The sequence below is a fragment of the Neovison vison genome, chromosome 3, assembly GCF_020171115.1.
Source record: "Neovison vison isolate M4711 chromosome 3, ASM_NN_V1, whole genome shotgun sequence".
Classification (NCBI taxonomy): domain Eukaryota; kingdom Metazoa; phylum Chordata; class Mammalia; order Carnivora; family Mustelidae; genus Neogale; species Neogale vison.
The window spans coordinates 193,956,105-193,979,607 of record NC_058093.1 but is presented as its reverse complement, the minus strand read 5'-3'; positions in this window follow the sequence as shown (position 1 = coordinate 193,979,607).

Here is a 23,503-nt window from a genome sequence, read left to right as displayed (position 1 = left end):
GTGTCATCCACAAAGAGAGCAGTCACCATATCCAGCATATGAGACCAGCCATGACCCAAGTCCGTCATCTCTACACATCCTTGGTATTCACGACCCTGTCCCCAGACCTTTGCTGGAATTCCAGCCAGTTGGGGAACTTAAAGCAGAATAGAGAAGTCCTCCTTCATCATGGAAGGTAACCTGGCTTTTCGGATGGTTGTCCAACCCTCAAAGGGGGCACAAGCTTCATGGACAATGAGACTACGCCCAGTGCTGAGGGCTGCCCTGGACACAAACAGGCATTGTGACCCTCAACCTGAGCATGCTTTTAAAAAATCCCTCTCAGTGGCACCACCAGAATCCCGCATTGCAGGCCTGGTACGCCCCTAGGCCCAAATCCTAACACTTCATGGGATTTTCCAGGGGCCCAGACAGAGAGCCCGTCTCTGGAATCCCTGTTTTGGGGCACCCCTAAGATGGAAAACAGCACACTTCCCTTCCCTGAAAAAGCACCAAAATATTTGGAGCCACCAGGAAACTTAGGGGAAAAATCTTCCAGGGAACCATGAGATCACAACTGCATTCTGAGGCCATCCTGGACACACAATCCAGATAGAGAAGCCTGTACTACCGCTTTCCAGTCACCCTAATTACAGTTCCTGACAAGCTACATTCCAGGTCTACACATTGGGCCTGCTATCACCTTGCCACTAACCCTAAGCCGAGTTTGTGTTTGCAGACAACTCTCCCAAAACTATGGATCACATGCCCTCCAGGTTGTGGTATCTGGAGCCACACCACAGGACTGTGCCTGCCATCCCCAAGGAAACTGTGCCAGACACAACTGCCCAAACTTTTCATATTTGGAGAAACCAGCAAGGACCCAAGCCCACTCCAATATCGGCAGCCCTTCTGCATGTAAATGCCCATTCGGAAACACTCTGATAACCTAAATCCGGGAGACAGCCAAGTCAGAGGTCCTGAGTCAGCAGATTGAAACTGATATGCCCCTAAGATCTCACTGGAACCCTAGATTGGGTTTTCAGGCATCGCTCTTCGGTGACCTGTTCTGGAATACCAATTTATAATACAACAGGTAATCCCTGAGGCCCACAACAGAACATCTCCTCTCCCAAGAACAACACCATGCTCTTCGAACTATGCCAAACCCTCAGGGTAGGAGAATCCTGCCAGGCACCGTTGCTACCTGCACATTCTAAGATATCACTGGTAATAATCCAGCATTGTGACCCATCTGCAAGAGATTCCATGTCAACTCAAGGCCTTGGTACTTCACCCCAGAGCCACCAGAACATACATGAAATATTCCTCAGCTGAAATGGTCAATGATGGTGTGCTTTCCAGGCATCCATGTGGGAGAGCTCTGTTACTCAAACTTTCCACATGGGGGAAACAAACCCCTGGAGCAAACAAACCAGGCTCCAATGTCCAGTAGAAGGAAACTTTGCTGTTTGGAGCATCTCACAAGCCTCAGCGTCGGAAATCCTCCATGGCCACTAGACGCCACCCTTTCATTTGTCGGTCATCATAGACACAAACTCCAGTGTGAGCAAACATCTGACATCCGCCCTTACACAGGTCCTGGATATCTCGAATAAGCTGCTGCACATAGAAAATGCCTTAAGCTTGGCACTTAATTGAAGTGTAGCTTGTGTTTACAATTCCATCCTCATCCTACTGGGCACCAAGCCCACTTGATGAGGATTTCTGAAGCCACAACGCAGCATTCTGCCTTATCCATAGGAAGAAGAAGTGCCTGGTGAATCTGTCCAGAAATCCCACATGAGAATCAATCTGCTTGGCCCTCGAGGGAACCCCGATTTATAGGTTGCCCTGGCCACTTGTGCTGTGTATAGCAAGCCTGAGACCAGACCTATTTTCAGCCACCCAGAGAGTGGGCCCCATATCTAGCAAGTGAGAACGGTCAATGCCCAAGTCCTCATCTTTAACCATCCTTGGTATTCAGGCACCTGTCCCCAGAACTTTGCTGGAATCCCTGCCAATGAGGGAACCAGAAGCACAATAGAGAACTCCTCCATCCCCATGGCAGGAAACCTGGCTTTTGGGATAGGTGTCCAACCCTCAAACTGGAAGCCAGCTTTATGGCCAATAAGACCACACTCACTCCTGAAGTCTGCCCTGGGCACAAACAGGCATTGTGAAACTGAGCCTGAGCATGCTTTCAAACAAGCCCTCTCAGTGGAACCACCAAGATCCTACATTGCAGGCCTGGTATGCCCCTAGGCCCAAATTCGAACCTTTGAAGGGAATTTCTAGGCATCCAGACCCAGAGCCTGTCTCTGGAATCCCTGTTTTGAGGCACCACAAAGATGGAAAACAGCACGCTTTCCTTCACAGAAAAAGCCACCAAACTCTGGGGAACTTCCAGCATCCTTAGAGAGGAAAAATCTACCATGGACCCATGAGACCACACCTGCATTCCAAGGCCATCCTGTACACACAATCCAGATAGAAAAGCCTGTGCTACTGCCTTCCAGTAACCCTAATTACATTTCCTGATGAGCTGCCCTCCAGGTCTACACATGGGGCCTGTGATCACTTCACCACTAACGCTAACGCGAATTTGTGTTTGCAGACTTCTCTACCAAAGCCCTGGCTCACATGCCCTCCAGGACTGTGTCTCTGGATCCAGACCACAGGACTGTGCCTGCCATCCCCAAAGAAACTGTGCCCGTCACGGTTGCCCAAACATTTCAAATGAGGAGAAACCTGCAAGGCCACTGAACCCACCCAATATTGATGGCCCCTCTGCACGCAAATGCACACTCTGAAATGCCCTGACCACCTACATCCAGGAGCAAGCCAAGTCAATGGTTCTGAGTCAAAAGATTGAACCTGACATGCCCCTAGGACCTCATTAGAACTCTAGATTAAGTTTGAAGGCATATGTCCTCAGGGGCCTGTTCTGGAATAACAACTTATGATACAACATGTGGTCCCTGAGCCACACAACAGAACATTTCCTGCCCCCAGAAGGAAACTGTGCTCTTCTTCCTGTGCCAAGCCCTCAGAGTAGGAGAATCCTGCCGGTCAACTTAGCCACCAGCACATGCTAAGATCTCCCTGGTAACAATTCAGCATGTGACCCATCTTCAATAGATTCCATGTCAACTCAAGGCTTTGGTATTTCACCTCAGAGCCACCAGAACAAACCTGCCATGTTCCTCAGCTGCAATGGTCAATGGAGGTGTGTGTTCCAGACATGCATGCAGGAGTGCTCTGCTACTGAAACTTTCCACATGGGGGACCCTGGAGAAAACAGACCAGGCTCCACCTGTCCAGTAGAAGGAAACCTTGCTGTTTGGAACATCACACAAGCCTCAGCATGGGAAATCATCCATTGCATCTTGACACCACCCCTCCCTTTGCCATCATAGACACAACTCCAGTGTAAGTAACATCTGACATCTACCCTTACTCAGGTGCTGGATATCTTGAATTAGGACCTGCAAACTGGAAATGCCTTCTGCTTGGCACTAAATATAACTGTAGGTGTGGTTTACAATTCCATCCTCAAACTACTGGTCTGCAAGCCCTCTCTTTAGGGAATTCGGAAGTCACAACGCAGCATTTTGCCTTCCCCATAGAAAGAAGAAGAGCCTAGTGAGTCTTCCCAGAAACTCCACCTGTGGATCAACCTGTTTGGCCCTCTAGGGAACCCTGATTTATGGGCTGCCCTGGCTACTAGTGCTATGTCTGACAGAACCTGAGCCCCGACTGTGTGTCAGCCACCCAGACAGGGGCTCATATCCAGCATGTGAGACCATCCAAGGACCAGGGCCATCATCTCTATCCATCCTTGGTATTCAGGCATCTGTCCCCACACCTTAGCTGGAATCCATGCCATTGGGGGAACCTGAAGCACAATAGCGACTCCTCCTTCCTCATGACAGGAATCCTGGCTGTTGGGATAGGTGTCCAAACCTCAGAGTGGGAATCAGCTGCATGGCCAATGAGAACAAGCCCATGCATGAGGGCAACCCTGGGCACAAACAGGCATTGTGACCCTCAGCCTGAGCATGCTTTCATACAAGCCCTCTCAGCTGCACGTCCATGATTCTGCATTGCAGGCCTGGTATGCCACTAGGCCCAAATCCTAACCCTTTGTGGGATTTTCCAGGTGCTTTACCAGGAGTGTGAATCTGGAATCCCTGGTATGGGACACCCTTAAGATGGAAAACAGCACTCTTCCTTTCCCGGAGAAAGCCACCGAAATATTGGGAGCCGCCAGGATCCTTAGAGAGGAAAAATCTCCCATGGAACCAAGCGACCACACCTGCATTATGAGGCCATCCTGGACACACAACCCATATCCCAAAGCCTGTGATACCATCTTTGAGTCTCCCAAATTACATTTCATGACGAGCTGCCCTCCAGGTCTATGCACTGGGCCTGAGATCACCTCACCACTAACCCTAAACCAAGTTTGTATTTGCAGACTTCTCTCCCAAAACCATGGCCCTCCAGGACGGGGTCTCTTGAGCTACACAATAGGACAGGGCCTGCCATTCCCAAGGAAATTGTGCTTGTCACATTTGCCCAAAACCTCCAGATTAAGAGAAACCTGAAAGGTCCCTGAGCCCACCCCAATATTGGAGGCTGCTCTGGACACAAATGTGCAGTCTGAAACACCCCGAACCTCTGAAACCAGGCAGACACCCAAGTCAATTGTCCTGAGTCATAAGATTGAAACTGACACACCCTAGGACTTCATTGGACCCCAAGATACGTTTTCAGGCATTTGTCCTCAGAGGCCTATACTAGAATACCAACTTATGATACAACATGTGGTCCCCGAGCCACACAACAGAACAACTCCTGTCCCCGGAATGAACGCATGCTCTTGGACCTGTGTGAAACCCTCAGGGTAAATGAATCCTAAAGGGTCCCTTAGCCCCATCACATTCTATGATCTCCCTAGTAACAAACCAGCATTGTGATCCATCATCATGAGACTCCATATCAACTCAAGGCCTTGGTACTTTGTCCTAGAGCCACCAGAACAAACTTGCCACGTTCTGCAGCTGCAAGGGTAAATGGAGGTGTGCTTTCCAGGCATATATGTGGGAGTGTTCTGATACACGGACTTTTCACATAGGGAACACTGGAGCAAACAAACCAGACTCACCCTGTTCGGTAGAAGGAAACCTCGCTGTTTGGTGCATCTCACAAGCCCCAGCGTGGGAAATCTTCCATGGCCTCATGATGCCACCCCTCGATTTGTCAGTCATCATAGAAACAAACTCCAGCGTGAACAAACATCTGACCTCCGTCATTACTCAGGTGCTGGATATGCGAATCAGCCGCAGCACACTGGAACTGTCTTTTGCTTGGCACTGAATTGAAAAGTAGCTTGTGTTTACGAATCCATCCTCACCCTCCTGGTCCGCAAGCCGTCTTGATAGGGAATTCTGGGGCCACAACGTAGCATTCTAGCTTCCCCATAGAAAGAAGAAGTGCCCAGTGAGTCTGCCCAGAAACTCCCCATGAAGATCAATCTACTCAGCCCTCGAGGGAAACCCGATTAATTGGATGCCCTGGCCACTAGTGCTGTGTCTGACAGAGCCTGAGTCCCGACCTCATGTCAGCCAACCAGGGGGCAGGGCCCATATCCGCATGTGAGACTGGCCATGACTCAGGGTCGTCATCTCTACCTAACCTCAGTATTCAGGCATCTGTACTCAGACCTTTGCTGGAATCCCGGGGAATGGGAGAACCTGAAGCACAGTAGAGATCTCCTCCTTCCCCATGACAGGAAACATGGCTGTTGGGATATTTAGTCCAAACGTCATAGTGGAAGCCAACTGCAAGGCCAATGAAACTAAGCCTACTCTTGAGGGCCACCCTGGGCACAAACAGGTCTTTGAACCTCAGCCTGAGCATGCTTTCAAATAATCGCTCTCGGTTGCACCTCCAGGATGGTTCATTGCAGCCCTGGTACGTCCATAGGCCCAAATTCTAACCCTTGGTGGGATTTTCTAGGGGCCCAGACCCAGAGCCCATCTCTGGAATCCTAGTTCTGAGGCACCCTTAAGATGGAAAACAGCACTCCTCCCTTCCCCCGAGAAAGCCACCAAACTATTGGGAGCAGTCAGGAACTTTGAGAGGAAACATTTCCCATTAACTCATGACACCCCACTTGCATTCTGAGCCCATCTTGGAAACAAAATCCAGACAAAAAAGCCTGTGCTACTACCTTCCAGTCGCCTGATTTATATTTCCTGACGAGATGCCCTCCAGGTCTTATTGGGCCTGTGATCACCTCGTCTCTAACCATAACCTGAGTATGTGTTTGCAGACTTTTCTCCCAAAACCATGACTCACATGCCCTTCAGAATGGGGTCTCTGGAGCCAAACCACAGGACTGTGCCTGCCATCCCCAAGGAAATGGTACCCGTCACAGTTGCCCAAACCCTCAAGATTAGGAGAAACCTGCAAGGACCATGAGCGCACACCAAAATTGGAGGCCACACTGGATGCAAAAGTGAATTCTGAAACACCCTGATCACCTTCATCCAGGCAGATATCCAAGTCAATGATCCTGAGTCAGAAGAGTGAACCTGACATGCCCCTAGTAACTCATTGGAGCCATAGATTAGGTGTTGAGGCATCTGTCCTCAGAGGCCTGTTCTGGAATACCAATGTATGATACAACAGGTAGTCCCTGAGGCCCACAACAGAACATCTCCTGTCCCCAGAATGAAACCGTGCTCTTTGAACTGTACCAAACCCTCAGGGTAGGAGAATCCTGCCAGGCACCGTTGCTACCTGCACATTCTAAGATATCACTGGTAATAATCCAGTCTTGTGACCCACCTGCAAGAGATTCCATGTCAACGCAAGGCCTTGGTACTTCGCCCCAGAGCCACCAGAACATATATGAGATGTTCCTCAGCTGAAATGGTCAATGGAGGTGTGCTTTCCAGGCATCCATGCGGGAGAGCTCGGCTACCCAAACTTTCCACATGGGGGTCCCTGGAGCAAACAAACCAGGCTCCAACTGTCCAGTAGATGGAAACCTTGCTGTCTGGAACATCTCACATGCCTCAGCGTGGGAAATCCTCCATGGCCACTAGACGCCACCCTTCCATTTGTCGGTCATCATAGACACAAACTCCAGTGTGAGCAAACATCAGACATCCACTCTTAAACAGGTCCTGGATATCTCGAATAAGCTGCATAACATAGAAAATGCCTTCAGCTTGGCACTTAATTGAAGTGTAGCTTGTGTTTACAATTCCATCCTCACCCTACTGGGCACCAAGCCCTCTTGATGAGAATTTCCAAAGCCACATCACAGCATTTTGCTTTCTCCATAGAAAGAAGTGCCTAGTGAGTCTTCCCAGAAACTCTACTGTGGATCAACCTGTTTGGCCCTCTAGGGAACCCTGATTCATAGGCTGTCCTGGCTACTATTGCTGTGTCTGACAGAGCCTGAGCCACGAACTTGTGTCAGCCACCCAGACAGGGGCTCATATCCAGCATGTGAGACCTGCCATAGCCCAGGGCCGTAATCTCTATCCATTCTTGGTATTCCCCCCTGTGCAGGGACTGGAGATAAGGTCTAGTTTCCGATGCCTGAAAACCCAGGTTGGGAATGGATGATGGCTTAAGGCCGTGGTGGGTCCAATGTGCTGGGTGTGCAGCCAGCTGTCTCGGTGTCTGTTGGAAGGTCTGGGCTCAGGCTATGTAAGACAGAGCATTAGTGCTTAGGGTAGGCTATGCAATTGGGGCGTAGCCGAGGGCCAAGCAGTTTGATCCTCATTTGGCATTTCTGGGCAATGCAATAAACAATGATTTTCTTCTGGGGGGCAGGCAGAGTGCTTTGTTGTGGCCCCAGAATTCCCAATCAGGGTGGCTTGTGGGCCAGGAGTGTGAGGAGGTAAGTCTGAAAACACAAGCTAGGGTGAGGTTTGGAGCCAAGGACACAGGACGCCCACTCTGCAGAGGCTGAATCGGGATCTCCTGCATCTGGGTTCAGAGTGATAATCAGACTTTGGATGATGCTAGAGTTTGTGTCCGTGATAACCCCTTGATGAAACGGGGGCTTCATGAGGTCAAAGCGGTATTCCCACACTGAGTTTGTGAGTTGCTCCAAACCATAAGGTTTCTTTCTGCAAGACAGTTGAGTCCTGTTGGATGGCTCCAGGACTTCCCATATGGAAGGACTGGAGAGCAGGGTTCGAAGGATGGATGCCTGTACAGCATACCTCGCATTCCCATTGGCTATTTGCGACAAGACATGGTTGGTCTGCTGGCTCTGGGGCAAGCTACACAGGGTGCTGAGTTGAAAAGGACTCTCCTGAGGATGGGTCGTAATGTGGGTTTGTGTCCATGGAGAATTTGAATGTGCTGGTGTTTCAGGGCCCCTACAGAATTCGCCTACCTGAAGGGTTTGATAAAGCTCCAATAAGAAAGTTCCCCATGTGGAGATGAGAGAGGTTCTGTTTAGTGCCTCAGGAAAGCCCCATATGCTGTTCCTCGAACCCAGGGCTCTGAGGAGTGACACCTGGAAACCAAAGCAAGAGTTCAGATTAAGCCTAGGGACCTGTCCGGTTCAATCATCTGTCTCTGCAGACATCTGTCTGCATGTCTGCATGGATGTAGCTGCTCAGCTTGTGTCAGAATGTCCCTGTTTGTCCAGGGTGGCTTACAGTAGTGGGATGTGCCTATGTGTCTATCCGGTTCAATCTTCTTCTTTGTGGACATCTGTCTACGGGTCTGAGTGGAGGTAGTTTTACAGCTGTTGTCAGATCGCCCTATTTGTCCTGGGCAGCCTACACTATTGGAAGCACCTCGGTGACTTTGGAGATAATCTCTTAATTTGCAAGGTTGTGGCCAATGAAATGGGCAGAATTCCTTTGGAGAGGGAAGGCACAGTTTTGAGGTGTGGCTCCAAAGTCCCAAGCATGGAGGGTACGTGGACCATGACAGTGGGGACAGAATTCTGAAAACACAAACTCGGCTTAGGTTTGGGGACATAGGTATGGCAGGCCCTATCTATTGACCGTGAGGAGAACTCTTCAGGATATGAACAAATGGCGAGTGTGAGTCTCTTGCTCAGGCTTTTGTCTCTGGATTTTGTGTCAACGATGGCTGTGGAATGTCAGGGAGGCCTCATGGTCCATGGATGACTCTCGCTCTCTTTGGATTTGTCCCATTCCCAAGAGATTTGGGTCAATCTGTGGGATGGGATGAGTCGTTTCTGTCTTGTTACCTCAGGTGTCCCACCAAAATAGGGATTCCAGAGCAAAGCCCTGGTGAGGGGTGACTGGACAACCTGACCTCTGGGTAAAAATTTGGGCCTAGGGGGATGGCAAGTCCAATATGCAATCTCTTGTTCCAGCCACTGAAAGGCCTTACTTGAGGAGAGGCCTCACGCTGAGGGTCCCAATGCATGTTTGTGCCCTCGCGGCAATCAAGCATGGGCGGGGCTTCATTGGCCACGCTGGTTTCTCCTACACTGAATGGTGGACAACATGCCAACCACAAGGTTTTTTGCCATGGGGAAGGATGAGTTCTCAGTTCTGCATCACTTTCACCCCTGGGCCTTGATTGGAGTTAAAGTCTAGGTTCTGAAGCCTAAAGGCTAGGTTGGGAAGAGATGACGACCTAAGGCCATGGCGGGTCCGATGTGTTCAGTGTGCGGCCAGCTGACTGTTTCTTGGTAGGGAGTGTCGGGCTCAGGCTGTGTCAGACAGGGCATTAGTCCCCAATGTAGGCAGTATTATTGAGGTAGAGTCGAGTGGCGTGCTGGTTAATAATCACTTGGGGTTTCTGGGTAGCCCCATAGGGCAACGTTTTTCTTCTGGAGGACAGGCAGAGTGTTGCACTATGGCTCTGGAATTGCCAAACTTGAGGGCTTGTGGACCAGGAGTGTGAGCATGGAAGTCTGAGAACACAAGACAGGCTTAGGTTTTGGGGCGAGGGCACCGCAGGCACACTCTGCAGAACTAAATCGAGATTCCATGCATCTGAAATCAGGTCGAGGATCAGACGTTGGCTCAGTTCGGTGTTTCTGTCCATGATGGCCCCTTCATAAAGAGGACGGGGTAACATGAGGCCATGGAGTTTTTCCCTCAATGGGAGTTTTGAGATGCTCCAAACCACAAGGATTCCTTCTGCGGGACAATTGAAACCTGTTGGAGAGCTCCAGGATGCCCCATACGAATGACTCCAGAGCACAGTTCTAAGGATGAATGCCTGGGCAGCCCACGTCGCATTCCAGTTGTCTCCTAGTGACAAGAGAGGTTCTATTGGTTGGCTCTTATAGAGAAAGCAAGGGGGTTGAGTTGAAATGGACTTTCCTAAAAATGGATCTTAATGTGGGTTTGTGTCCATGCAGACCTTGGAATGGGGTGGTGGCACCAAACCCCTGAAGGATTCTCCTAACTGGAGGTTTTGACAAAGCTCCAACATGCAAGCTTTCCCATATGAAGATGAGATTTGCTCTGATGGTGCCTCAGGAAACGCCATATGCTGGTATTGGAAACCAGGCCTCTGAGGAGTGATGCCTGGAAAACAAAGCAATGGATTCAATTACGGCCTAGAGGCCTGTCCGGTTCAATCTTCTTCTCTGGGGACATCTGTCTATGGGTCTGAATGGAAGTAGTTCCTCAGCTGGTGTCAGATCGCCCTTGTTTGTCCTGGGCAGCATCCACTATTGGGATGACTTTGGGGACTTTGGAGGCTTCTCCTAATTTGTATGGCTGTGGCAAATGTAATGGCAGAATTCCCTTGGAGAGGAAAGTCAAAGTCCTGAGTTGTGGTACCAGGGGCCCCAGCCTGGAGGGTGTATGGGCAGGACTGTGGGGACAGAATTCTGAAAACACAAATTCGGCTTAGGATTGGGGACATAGGTTTGGCAGGCCTGATCTACAGATCGTGAGGAGACATCTTTGGGATATGAACAAAGGGCGAGTGTGAGGTGCATGCTCAAGCTTTTGTCTCTGGATTTTGTGTCACTGATGACCATGTAATGATGGGGTGGCCTCATGGGACATGGACGAGTCACCAAACTGTGGGGATTTGGCCCGATCCCAAGAGTTAGGGGTCATTCTTGGGATGGTAGGAGTCCTTTCTATTTCCTAACCAGGTCTCCCACCAAAAGAGGGATTCTTGAGAAGAGCCCTGGGGAGAGGTGACTGGACATCCTGATCTTTGGTTAAGATTAGGGAACTAGGGGTGTCGCAAGCCCAATATGCAGGCTCTTGCTCCAGCCACTGAGAGGCCTTACTTGAGGACAGGGCTCATGCTGAGGGTCACAATTCGTGATTGTGCCCAATGCTGCCCTCAAGCATGGGCGGGGCCTCATGGGCCACAATGTTTCTCCTACACTGAATGTTGGACAATATGCCAACTACAAGGTGTCTTGCGATGGGGAAGGATGAGTTCTGATTTCTGCATCATGTTCAACCCTGGGCAGTGATTGGATATAAGGTCTAGGTTCTGAAGCCTGAAAAAGGAAGTTGGGAAGAGATGATGACCTAAGGCCATGGTGGGTTCGATGTGCTCAGTGTGCGGCCAGCTGTCTGGTTGTCGGTAGGGAGCTCCAGGCTCAGACTGTGTCAAACAGTGCATTAATTCCCAGGGTAGACTGTATAATTGGGGTACATTCAAGTGGCGTGCAGGTCGATTCTCATTTGGGGATTCTGGGTAGCCCCAGAGGGCAACTTTTTTTCTTCTTGAGGGCAGGCAGCGTGCTGCACTGTGGCTCCGGATTTCCCAAACTGGAGGGTCTGTGGGCCAAGAATGTGAGGACAATAATCTGAGAACAGAAGCTAGGCATAGGTTTCGGAGTGACGGCATGGCAGGCACACTCTACAGAGCTGAATCGGGATCTCGTGCATCTGAAGTCTGGTCGAGGATCAGACGTTGGCTCAGTTTGGAGTTTCTTGCCATGATGGCCCCTTCATGAAGGGGGGCGGTCATCACGAGGCCATGGAGGTTTTCCCACGATGAGAGTTGTGAGATGCTCCAAACTGCAAGGATTCTTTCTGCGGGAAAATTGAGACCTGTTGGAATGCTCCAGGACGTCCCATATAGAACAACTCCAGAGCAGGTTTCTGAGGATGGATGCCTGGGCATCCCACCTCGCATTCCAATTGTCTCCTAGTGACAAGACAGGTTTGATCTGCTGGCTCAGGGGGAGCAACAGAGGGGGCTGAGTTGTAATGGACTCTCCTGTGGATTTGTCCTAATGTAGGTTTGTGTCCATAGTGACATTGGAAAGGGAGAATTTTCTTCTAGGGACAGGAGATGTTCTGTTGTGTGACTCAGAGAACAGATGATGCATCATAGGTTGGTCTTAGAGAACAGCCATCTGAGGACAGATGCCTGAAAACCTATTCTTGGGTTCCAATGGTGTCCTAGGGCATGTCGGGTTCAATTTTCTGACTTAGGATCATTGACTTGGGTGTCTGCCTGGATGTAGGTGATCAGGGTTCTTTCAGACTGTGCATTTGCATGCAGAGCCACTTCCAATATTGCAGTGGATCAGGAGCCTTGGAGGTTTCTCCTAATCTGGAGGGTTTGGGCAAATGTGATGGGCAAAGCTTCCTAGGGATGGCAGGCATAGTCCTGTGGTGTGGCTCCAGAGACCCCATCCTGGAAGACATGTGAGGCATGGTTTTGGGAGAGAAGTCTGCAAACGAAAACTAGGTTTAGGCTTAGTGGCTCGGTGATCACAGCCCAGTGTGTCGACCTGGAGGCCAGCTCATCAGGAACTGTAACTAGGGTGACTTGATGACGGTAGCACAGCCTTTTCTATCGGCATTGTGTGTCCAGGATTACCTCGGAATGCAGGTGTGGTCTCATGGTTCCATGGGAGATTTTTCCTCTCTAAGGATTCTGGTGGATCCCCACAGCTTGGTGGCTTTTTCTTTGAAGGGGAGAGTGCTGTTTTCTGTCTCAGGGGTGCCCAAAAAGAGGGATTTGAGAGATGGGCTCTGGGTCTGTGCACCAAGAAATTCCCACCAACAGTTAGGATTTGGGCCTAGGGGCATACCTGGTCTGCAATGCTATATCCTGGTGGTGCAACTGAGAGGGCTTGTTTGAAAGCCCGCTCAGGCTGAGGGTTAAAGTGCCTGTTTGTTCCCAGGACACCCTAAGGAGTGGGAATGGTCTCATTGCCCATGCAGCAGGCTCCCTCTCTGAGGGTTGGAAACCCATCCCAACATCTAGGTTTCCTGCCATGGGGAAGGATCAGTTCTCTCTTGGGCTTCAGGTTCCCCCCATTGGCAGGGATTCCAGCCAAGTTCTGGAGACAGATGCCCGAGTACCAAGGATGGGTAATGAGGAGAGATTGGGCCATGGCTGGTCTCACATGTTGGATATGGGCCGTGCTCTCTGGGTGGCTGACATGAGTTCGGGTTCAGGCTTTGTCAGACACAGCACTAGTGGCCAGGGAAGTCTAAAAATCAGGGATCCGCGAGGGCCGAGCAGATGATACTCATGTGGGTGTTTTTGGCTGTCTTATCAGGCACCACTTCTTTCTATGGGGAGGGCAGAAGTCTGCGTTGTGGCTCCAGAATTCGCTATCCAGAGGGCTTTGGGACCAGTAGGGTGAGGATGGAATTGTAAACACAAGCTAGGGTTAAATTCAGTTCAAAGCAGAAGGCAGTTCCTATGTGTAACAACTCATTCAAGACGTCCAGCACCTGAGTAAGGGCAGATGAAAGATGTTTGCTCACACTGGAATTTGTGTCTATGATGACCGACAAATGGAGAGGTGGCATCAAGAGGCCATGGAGGATTTCCCATGCTGAGGCTTTTGAGATGTTCCAAATAGCAAGGAACCTTCTACTGGACAGGTGGAGTCTGGTTTGTTTGATCTGGGGTCCCCCATGTGGACATTTTTGGTAGCAGAGCCCTTCCGCCTGGATGCCTGGAAAGCACAAGTCCAATGACCATTGAAGCTGACGAACATGACAGGTTCGTAATGGTTGGTCTGGGACCAAGTACTAAGGCCTTGAGTTGACATGGAATCTCTTGCAGTTCGGTTACAATGCTGTTTTGTTACCCAGTAGGTCTTAGAATGTGCTGGGGGTTAAGGGGCCATGAAGGATTCTCTTACCCTGAGGGTTTGGCACAGGTCGGAGAGCACAGTTTCCTTCTTGGGACAGGAGATGTTCTGTTGTGTGGATCAGGGTCCACATGTTGTATCCTAACTTGGTATTCCAGAACAGGCCACTGAGGATTGATGCCTGAAACCTAATCTAGGGTTCCAATGATATCCTAGGTGCATGTCAGTTTCAATTTTCTGTCTCAGGAACATAGTCTTGGGTGTCTGCCTGGATGTAGGTGATCCAGGGTGTTTCAGACTGTGCATTTTTGTCCAGAGCAGCTTCCAATATTGGGGTGGGATCAGGGACCTTGCAGCTTTCTCCTGATCTGGAGGGTTTTGGAAAATGTGATGGGCAAAGTTTCCTTGGGGATGGCAGGCACAGTCCTGTGGTGTAGCTCCAGAGACCACATTCTGGAGGGCACGCGAGCCATGGTTTTGGGAGAGAACTCTGCAAATTAAATCTCGGGTTAGGCTTAGTGGTGCGGTGATCGCAGGCCCAATGCATCGACCTGGAGGGCAGCTCGTCAGAAACTGTAATTAGGGTGATTCAATGGTGATAGCACAGGCTTTTCTATCTGCATTGTGTGTCCAGGATGGCCTTGGAATGCAGGTGTGGTCTCCTGGGTCCATGGAAGATTGTTCCTCTCTAAGGATCCTGGTGGTTCCCAATTATTTGGTGGCTTTTTCGGGGAAGGGAAGAGTGGTGTTTTTCCATCTTGGCGTGCTGCAAAACAGGGATTCCAGAGACGGGCTCTGGGTTTGGGCACCAAGAAATTCCCACCAAGGGTTAGGATTTGGGCCTAGGGGTGTACCGGGCCTGCAATGTGATATCCTGGTGGTGCAATAGAGAGGGCTTGTTTGAAAGCTTGCTCAGGCTGAGGGTCACAATGCCTGTTTGTTCTTAGGGCACACCTTAGGAGTGGTCTCATTGCCCATGCCGCTGTCTTCCTCTGTGAGGGTTGGACAACCATCCCAACAGCTAGGTTTCCTGCCTTGGGGAAGGAGCAGTTCTTTATTGAACTTCAGGCTCCCCCTTTGGAAGGGATTCCAGCAAAAGTCTGAAGACAGATGCCTGAATACCAAGGATGCAGAGAGAGGATGGATTGCTTCATGACCAGTATCACATGCTGGATATGGGCCCCGCTTTCTGGGTGGCTGACACGAGGTTGGTTGTCAGGCTCTGTCAGACACAGCACTAGTGGCCAGGGCAGCCTATAAATCGGGGATCCTCGAGGGCCGATCAGATGAACCTCATGTGGGGTTTTTGGGCAGTCTCTCCAGGCACTTCTTTTTTCTATGGGGAAGGCAGAATGCTGTGGTTTGGCTCCAGAATTCCCTATCAAGATGGCTTAGGGATGAGTAGGGTGAGGATGGAATTGTAAATACCAGATATGGTTAAATTCAGTGCCAAGCAGAAGGCAGTTCCAATGTGCAGCAGCTTATTTGAGATATCGAGCACCTGAGTAAGGGCATATGTCAGACGTTTGCTCACACTCGAGTTTGTGTCTATGATGACCAACAAATTGAGGCGTGTCTCAAGAGGCCATGGAGGATTACCCATGCTTAGGATTGTGAGATGCTCCAAAAAAAAAATTTCCTTCTACTGGACAGGTGGAGTCTGGTTTGTTTGCTCCGTTTCCTCCATGTGGAAAGTTTGGGTAGCAGAGCTCTCCCGCATGGATGCCTGTAAAGCACACATCCAATGAACATTGCAGCTGACGGACATGACAGGTTAGTTTTGGTAGCTCTGGGGCCAAGTACCAAGGCCTTGAGTTGACATGGAATCTCTTCCAGATGGGTCCCAATGCTACTTTGTTACCATGGAGATCATAGAATGTGCTGGTGGCTAAGGTGCCATGCAGGATACTCCTACCCTGAGGGTTTGGCACAGGTCGAAGAGCACAGTTTCCTTCTTGGGACAGGAGATGTTCTGTTGTTAGGTCAGGGACCACATTTTGTATCTTAACTTGGTATTCCAGAACAGGCCTCTGAGGACAGATGCCTGAAAACCTAATCTAGGTTTCCAGTGAGGTCCTAGGGGCATGTCAGGTTCAATCTTTTGACTCAGGACCATTGACTTGGGTGTCTGCCTCAATGGAGAAGATCAGGGTGTTTCAGAGGCAAATTTGCCTCCAGACCGGCCTCCAGTATTGGGAGGGTCTCAGAGGCCTTGCAGGTTTCTCCTAATCTGGAGGGTTTAGGCATATGTGATACCCACAGTTTCCTTGGGGATGGCCAGCACAGCCCTCTGGTGTGGCTGCAGAGACAACATCCTGGAGGGCATGTGAGCCATGGTTTTCTGAGAGAAGTCTGCAAATACGAACTCAGGTTAGGGTTAGTGGCGAGGTGAATGCAGGACCAATGCATAGAACTGGAGTACAGCTGATCAGGAACTGTAGTTAGGGTGACTCGAAAGTGGTAGTACAGGCTTTAGCATCTGGATCTGTCCAGGATGGCCTCAGAATTCAGGTCTGATCTCATGGGTCCATGAGGGATTTTTCCTTTCTAAGGATCCCAGTGGCTCCCAATACTTTGGAGCCATACTTTTTTTTCGTGGAAGGGAAGAGTGATGGTTTCCAACTTAGGGGTGACCCAAAATAGGGATTCCAGAGATGGGCTCTGGGTCTGGGCACTTGGAAAATCCTACCAAGCGTTAGGATTTGGTCTTAGGGGCATACCAGACCTTTAATGCCTGCTCCTGGTGGTGCAACTGAGAGGGCTGGCTTGAAAGCATGCTCAAGCTGAGTGTCAAAATGCCTGTTTGTGCCCATGACAGCCCTCATGAGTGGCCGTGGTCTCATAGGCCATGCAGCTGGCTCCCCCTCTGAGGGTTAGAAACCCACCCCAAAACCCACGTTTCCTGCCTTGGGGAAATAGAAGTTTTCTATTGTGCTTCAGGTTCCTCCATTGGCAGGGATTCCAGCAAATATCTGGGTACAGATGACTGAATACTAAGGATGGGTAGAGATGACGGACCCGGGACATGGCGGTCCTAACATGCTATATATGGGCCCGGCTCTCTGGATGGCTGACAGTAGGTCAGGGCTCAGGATCTCTCAGACACAGAACTAGTGGCCAGATTAGCTATAAATCGAGGCAGCCTATAAATCCCTCGAGGGCCGAGCAGATTGAACCTCATGTGGGATTTCCTGGCAATCTCACCAGACACTACTTCTTTCTGTGGGGAAGGCAGAATGCTGCATTGTGGATGCAGAATTCCCTATTAAGAGGGCTTGGCGACCAGTAGGTTGAGAGTGGAATTGTAAACACACCCTATGGTTAATTCAGTGCCAAGCAGAAGGTAGTTCCAATGTGCAGAAGCTGATTCAAGATAACCAGCACCTGAGTAAGGGCGGATGTCAGATGTTTGCTCACACTGGAGTTTGTGTCTATGATGACCAACTAATGGAGGGGTGGCGTCAAACGGCCATGGAGGATTTCTCAAGCTGAGGCTTGTGAGATGCTCTAAAGAGTAAGGTTTCCTTCTACTAGACAAGAGGAGAGTGGTTTGTTTGCTCCATGGTCCTCCAGGTGGAAAGTTTGGGTAGCAGAGCTACACCGCATGGATGGCTGGAATGCACATCTCCATTGACCATTGCAGCTAAGGAACATATCAGGTTCGTTCTGATGGCTCTAGGGCGAGTGCGAAGGCCTTGAGTTGAGAGGTAATCACTTGCATATGGGTCAAAATGATGGTTTGTTACCAGGGAGATCTTAGAATGTGTTGGTGGCTAAGAGGCCATTCAGGATTCTCTCATCCAGAGACTTTGACACAGGTCTAAGAGGACGTTTTCCTTATGGGGATAGGAGATGTTCTGTTGTGTGGCTCAGGGACCACATGTTGTATCATACACTGATATTCCAGAACAGGCCTCTGAGGACAGAGGCCTGAAAACCTAATCTAGGGTTCCAAAGAGGTCCTAGGGGCATGTCAGTTTCAATTTTCTGACTCAAGAAGATTGACTTGGGTGTCTGACTCGATGGAGGTGATCAGGCTGCTTCAGACTGCACATTTGCATCCCAAGCGGCCTCCAGTATCGGGGTTGTCTCAGAGGCCTTGCAGGTTTCTCCTAATCTGGAGGGTTTGGGCAACTGTGAGGGGCACATTTTCCTTGGGAGTGGCAGGCAGAGTCCTGTGGTGTGGATCCAGAGACCCAATCCTGGAGGGTATGTGAGGCATTGTTTTGGGAGGGAAGTCTGCAAACACAAATTCAGGTTAGGGTTAGTGGTGAGGAGATCACATGCTCAATGCATAGACCTGGATGGCAGCTCATCAGGAACTGTAATTACAGTGACTCGAAGGTGGTAGCACAGCCTTTTCTATCTGGACTGTGTGTCCAGGATGGCTTGGAGTGCAGGTGTAGTATCATGGATCCATGGGAGATTTTTCCTCTCTAAGGATCCCAGCGGTTCCCAATACTTTGTTGGCTTTTTCAGGGAAGGGAAGAGTGCTGATTTCCATCTTAGGGGTGTCTGAAAACAGGGACTCCAGAGATGGACTCTGGGTTGGGCACATGGAAAATCCCACCAAGGGTTAGGATTTGGTCCTAGGGGCATACCAGGCCTTCAAAGCGAGATCATGGTGGTGCAACTAAGAGGGCTGGCTTGAAAGCATGCTCAGGCTGAGGGTCTACATGCCTGTTTGTGCCCATGGTGGCCTCCATGAGTCGGCGTGATCTCATTGGCCATGCAGCTGGCTCCAACTCTGAGGGTTGGAAAAACTTCCCAAATGCCACGTTTCCTGCCTTGGAGAAATAGGAGTTCTCTATTGTGCTCAAGGTTCCCCCATTGTCAGGGATTCCAGCACAGGTCTGAGTACAGATGCCTGAATACCAAGGATGGGTAGAGAGGATGGACGGTATTACCTGCTGGATATGGGTCCGACCTGCTGGATATGGGTCCGACTCTCTGGGTGGCTGAAATGAGGTCGGGGCACAGGCTCTGTCAGACACAACACTAGTGGCCAGTGAACCTATAAATCGGGGTTCCCTCGATGGCCGAGCAGACAGATCCCCATGTGGGATTACCTGGCAGTCTCTCAGGTACTTCTTTCTATGGGGAAGGCAGAATGGTGCGTTTTGGGTCCAGAATTCCCTATCAAGAGGGCATGGCTAAGAGTAGGGTGAGAATGGAATTGTAAACCGAAGACACGGTTAAATTCAGTACCAGGCTGAAGACAGTTCTAATGTCCAGCGTCTTATTCGAGATATCCAGCATGTGAGAAAGGGCGGATGTCACATGTTTACTCACACTGGAGTTTGTCTCTATGATGAGCAACAAATAGAAAGGAGGCATAAAGAGGCCCTGGAGGATTTCCCACGCTGAGGCTTGTGAGATGCTCCAAACAGCAAGGTTTCCCTCTACTGGACAGGTGGAGTCTGATTTGATTGCTCCAGGGTCCCCCATGTGGAAAATTTGGGTAGTAGAGCTCTCCCACATGGATGCCTAGAAAGCACATCTCCATGAACCATGCAGCTTAGGAGCATGGCAGCTTCATTCCGATGACTCTGTGAAGAAGTACCAAGGCCTTGAGTTGACATGGAACCTCTAACAAAGGGGTTACCATGCTGGTTTGTTACAAGGGAGATCTTAGAATGTGTTGGTGGCTAAGGTGCCATGCAGGATTCTCCTACCCTGACGGTTTGACACAGGTCCAAGAGCACGGTTTCCTTCTAGGGACAGGAGTTTTTCTGCTTGTAGCTTAGGGACCACATGTTGTATCATAAGTTGGTATTCCAGAACAGGCCTCTGAGGACAAAAGCATGAAAACCTAATTGGGGTTCCAATGAGGTCCTAGTGGCATGTGTGTTTCAATCTTCAGTCTCCGGACCATTGACTTGACAGTCTGCCTAGATGTAGGGACTAAGGGTGATTCAGACTGCGCATTTGCATCTAGAGCAGCCTCCAATATTGGGGTGGGCTCAGGAGACTTGCAGGTTTTTCTAATCTGGAGGGTTTGGGCAAGTGGGTTGGGCAAACTGCCTTTGGTATGGCAGGCAAAGTCCTGTGGTGTGGCTCCAGAGACACCATCCTGGAGGGAATGTGATCCATGGTTTGAGAGAGAAGTCTGAAAACACAAACTAGGGGTAGGCTTAGTGGCGATGTGATCACAGGCCCAGTGCATAGACCTGGAGGGCAGTTCGTCAGGAGCTGTAATTAGGGTAATGCGAGGCAGTAGCACAAGCTTTTATATCTGGACTCTTGTCCCAGATGGCCTCGGAATGCAGATGTTGTCTCATGGGTACATGTGAGAATTTTCCTCTCTTAGGATCCTAGCGGCTCCCAATAGTTTGGTGGCGTTTTTGTGGAAGTGAAGAGTGCTGTTTTCATATTAGGGGTGACACAAAACAGGGATTCCAGACAGGCTCTGGGTATGGGCCCCTGGAATATCCCAACAAGGGTTAGTATTGGGACTAGGGGCATACCAGGCCTTCAATGTGGGATCCTGGTGGTGCAACTTAAAGGACTTGTTTGAAATCATGCTCAGGCTGAGGGTCACAATGCCTCTTTGTGCCCAGGGCGGCTTCCATGAGAGACCGTGGCCTCATGGGCCATGCAGTTGGTTCCCACTCTGAGGGTTGATCACCCTTCCCAATAGCCAGGGTTCATGCCATTGGGGAGGAGGAGTACTCCTGGGATTCAGGTTCCCCCATAGGCAGGGATTTGAGCTACAGTCTGGGGAGAGATGCCTGAATATCCAGGCTGAGCAGATGTGAGGGCTTTGGGCCACGACAGGTACCACCTGCAGGCTATGGAGCAAACTGTCCGTGTGCCTGACTAGAGGTACACACATCTCTAGTACTAGAGGTACACACAACTCAATGGTACCCTAATATCATAGGGTACCCATGGCGGCCTATGATATTAGGGTACCATTGAGGGCCTGGGAAGACTCACCAGGAACTTCTTCTGTCTGTGGGATAGGCAGAATGCTGCATTTTGGCTCCAGAATTACCTGTCAAGAAGGCTTGTTGACAAGGAAGGTGAGTATAAAATTGTAAACACAAGCTAAGTTTAAATTAAGTGCCAAGGAAAAGGCAGTTTGAGTGTGCTGCGGCTGATTGGAGATACGAGCACCTGAGTAAGGGTTGATCTAGGTTGTATGCTTACACTGGACTTTGTGTCTATGTTGGCCACCAAATGGAGGGGTGGCCTCATGAGGACATGGAGGATTTCCCCCACTTGGGCTTGTGTGATGCTCCAAACAGCAAGGATTCCTTGTACTGGACAGGGCGAGTCTGGTTTGTTTGCTCCACCGTACCCCACATGGAAAGTTTGGGTAGCAGAGCTCTCCAAAATGAATGACTGGAAAACACACCTCCAATGACCATTGCAGGTGAGGAAAATAGCAGGTTCGTTCTGGTGACGCTGAGGCGAAGTTCCAAGTGGCCTGAGTAGACATGGAGTTTCATGCTGTTGGATCATAATGATGGTTTGTATCCAGGGAGATGTTAGAATGTTGGGGTGGTCAGGGGCCATGGACATAGCTACCAAGAGCAAGCTATCCTTCTGGTGACAGGAGGGATTCTATTGTGTGGCTCATGGACCATATGTTGGAATTTAAGTTGTTATTGGAGAAAAGGCTTCTGGTGACAGGCGCCAGAAAATCTAATCTATGGTACTGATGAAGTCCTAGGGGCATGTCAGGATCAGTCTTCTGACTCAAGGTCTTTGACATGGATGTCTGCGTGAAGGCAGGTGCTCATGGTATGCCAGAAAGCACATTTCGATCCAGAGTTTTCCTCGCAATTGAGGTGGACTCAGTTATTTTGTATTTTCCTCCTAATCTTCAGGGTTTGGGCAACAATGAGTGGCAGAGTTTCCTTAGGGAGGGTAGGCACAGTCGTCCAGTGTGGCTCCAGAGGCCCCATCCTGGAGAGCATGTGGGCCAGGGCTTTGGGGACAGAAATCTGCAAACGGGAACTAGGGTTAGGGTGAGGGCCAAGGTGATCACAGGCCTGATATGCAGGCCCTGCGGGCATTGCATAGTGTACTGAAATTAAGATGTCTTGGAGGCATTAGCGTAGGCTTTTCTGTCAGGATTATGTGTCCAGGATGGTCTCAAATGGTAGGTGTGGCTTCATGAGGCCATGGGAGCTTCTTCATCTCTGGGGATTCTGCCCAGCTCCTATGAATTTGGTGTCTCTGGGGGAAGGGAAGATTGTTGTTTTCCGTCTCAGGGTACACCCAAATGTGGGATTCCAGAGACAGGTTCTGTGTCTGGGCGCAATTAAACACGAACTAGGGTAAGCATTTGGTATTAGTGACCTGGCAGTCACGCTCGGCGATCTCCTGGTCTAGCTACCAAGGGCGTTTGTTTCACAGCAGGCTCACGATGAGGGTCACAATGCCTGTTTGTGCTCAGGGAGGATACCAAGAGTGGCCGTGGAATCATGGGCCTTGTAGCTATTTCCCACTTTGAGGGTTGGACACCGATGTCAACAGCCAGGTTTCCTGCCATATGGAATGAGGAATATGCTTGTGCATGAGGTTCCCCCATAGTCAGGGATTTGAGCTACAGTCTCGGGAGAGATGCCTGAATATCCAGGTTGAGCAGATGTGACGGCTTCAGGCCAAGGCAGGTCCCACCAGCAGTTTATGGGGTCCACTGTCAACGTGCCAGACTAGAGGTCATGGCTCAGGCTGTGTCAGACAGAGCCTGAGTGCTCTTGGTGTCCTATGATATTACGGTGCCATCAAGGGCCAGGCAGGTGGATCCTCATGTGGGGTCTCTGGGCAGTCTAACCAGGCACTTCTTCTTTCTGTGGGGCATGAAGAATGCTGTGTTGTGGCTCCAGAATTCCCTATCAAGGGGGCTTGGGGACCAGGAGGGTGAGGATGGAATTGTCAACACAAGCTACAGTTAAATTCAGTGCCAAGCAGAAGGCAGTTCCAGTGTGTAGTGGCTGATCCAAGATATCCAGCACCTGAGTAAGGCAGATGTCAGATTTTTGCGCATACTGGAGTATGTGTTTATGATGACCACCAAATGGAGGGGTGGCATTATGAGGCCATGGAGGATTTCCCACGCTGGGGCTTGTGAGATGCTCCAAACAGCAAGGATTCCTTCTACTGGACTGGGTGAGTCTGGTTTTTTTGCTCCACTGTTCTCCATATGGAAAGTTTGGGTAACAGAGCTCTCCAGCATGGATGCCCGGAAAGCACACCTCCATTGACCACTACAGATGAGGAACATGGAAGGTTCGAATGGTTCGAATGGGGAAAAGTTCCTTCCGGCCTGAGTTGACATGGAGTTTTATGCTGTTGGATTACAATGCTGGTTTGTATCCAGGGAGATTTTAGAATGTTGGTGAGGTCAGGGGCAAGGCAGGATTCTCTTTATTTTTGTAACTGAGTTTTAATTGGTTGTTCTGAGGATCAGTACAGACATTTCAATTTGTACACAATTCCTAACGT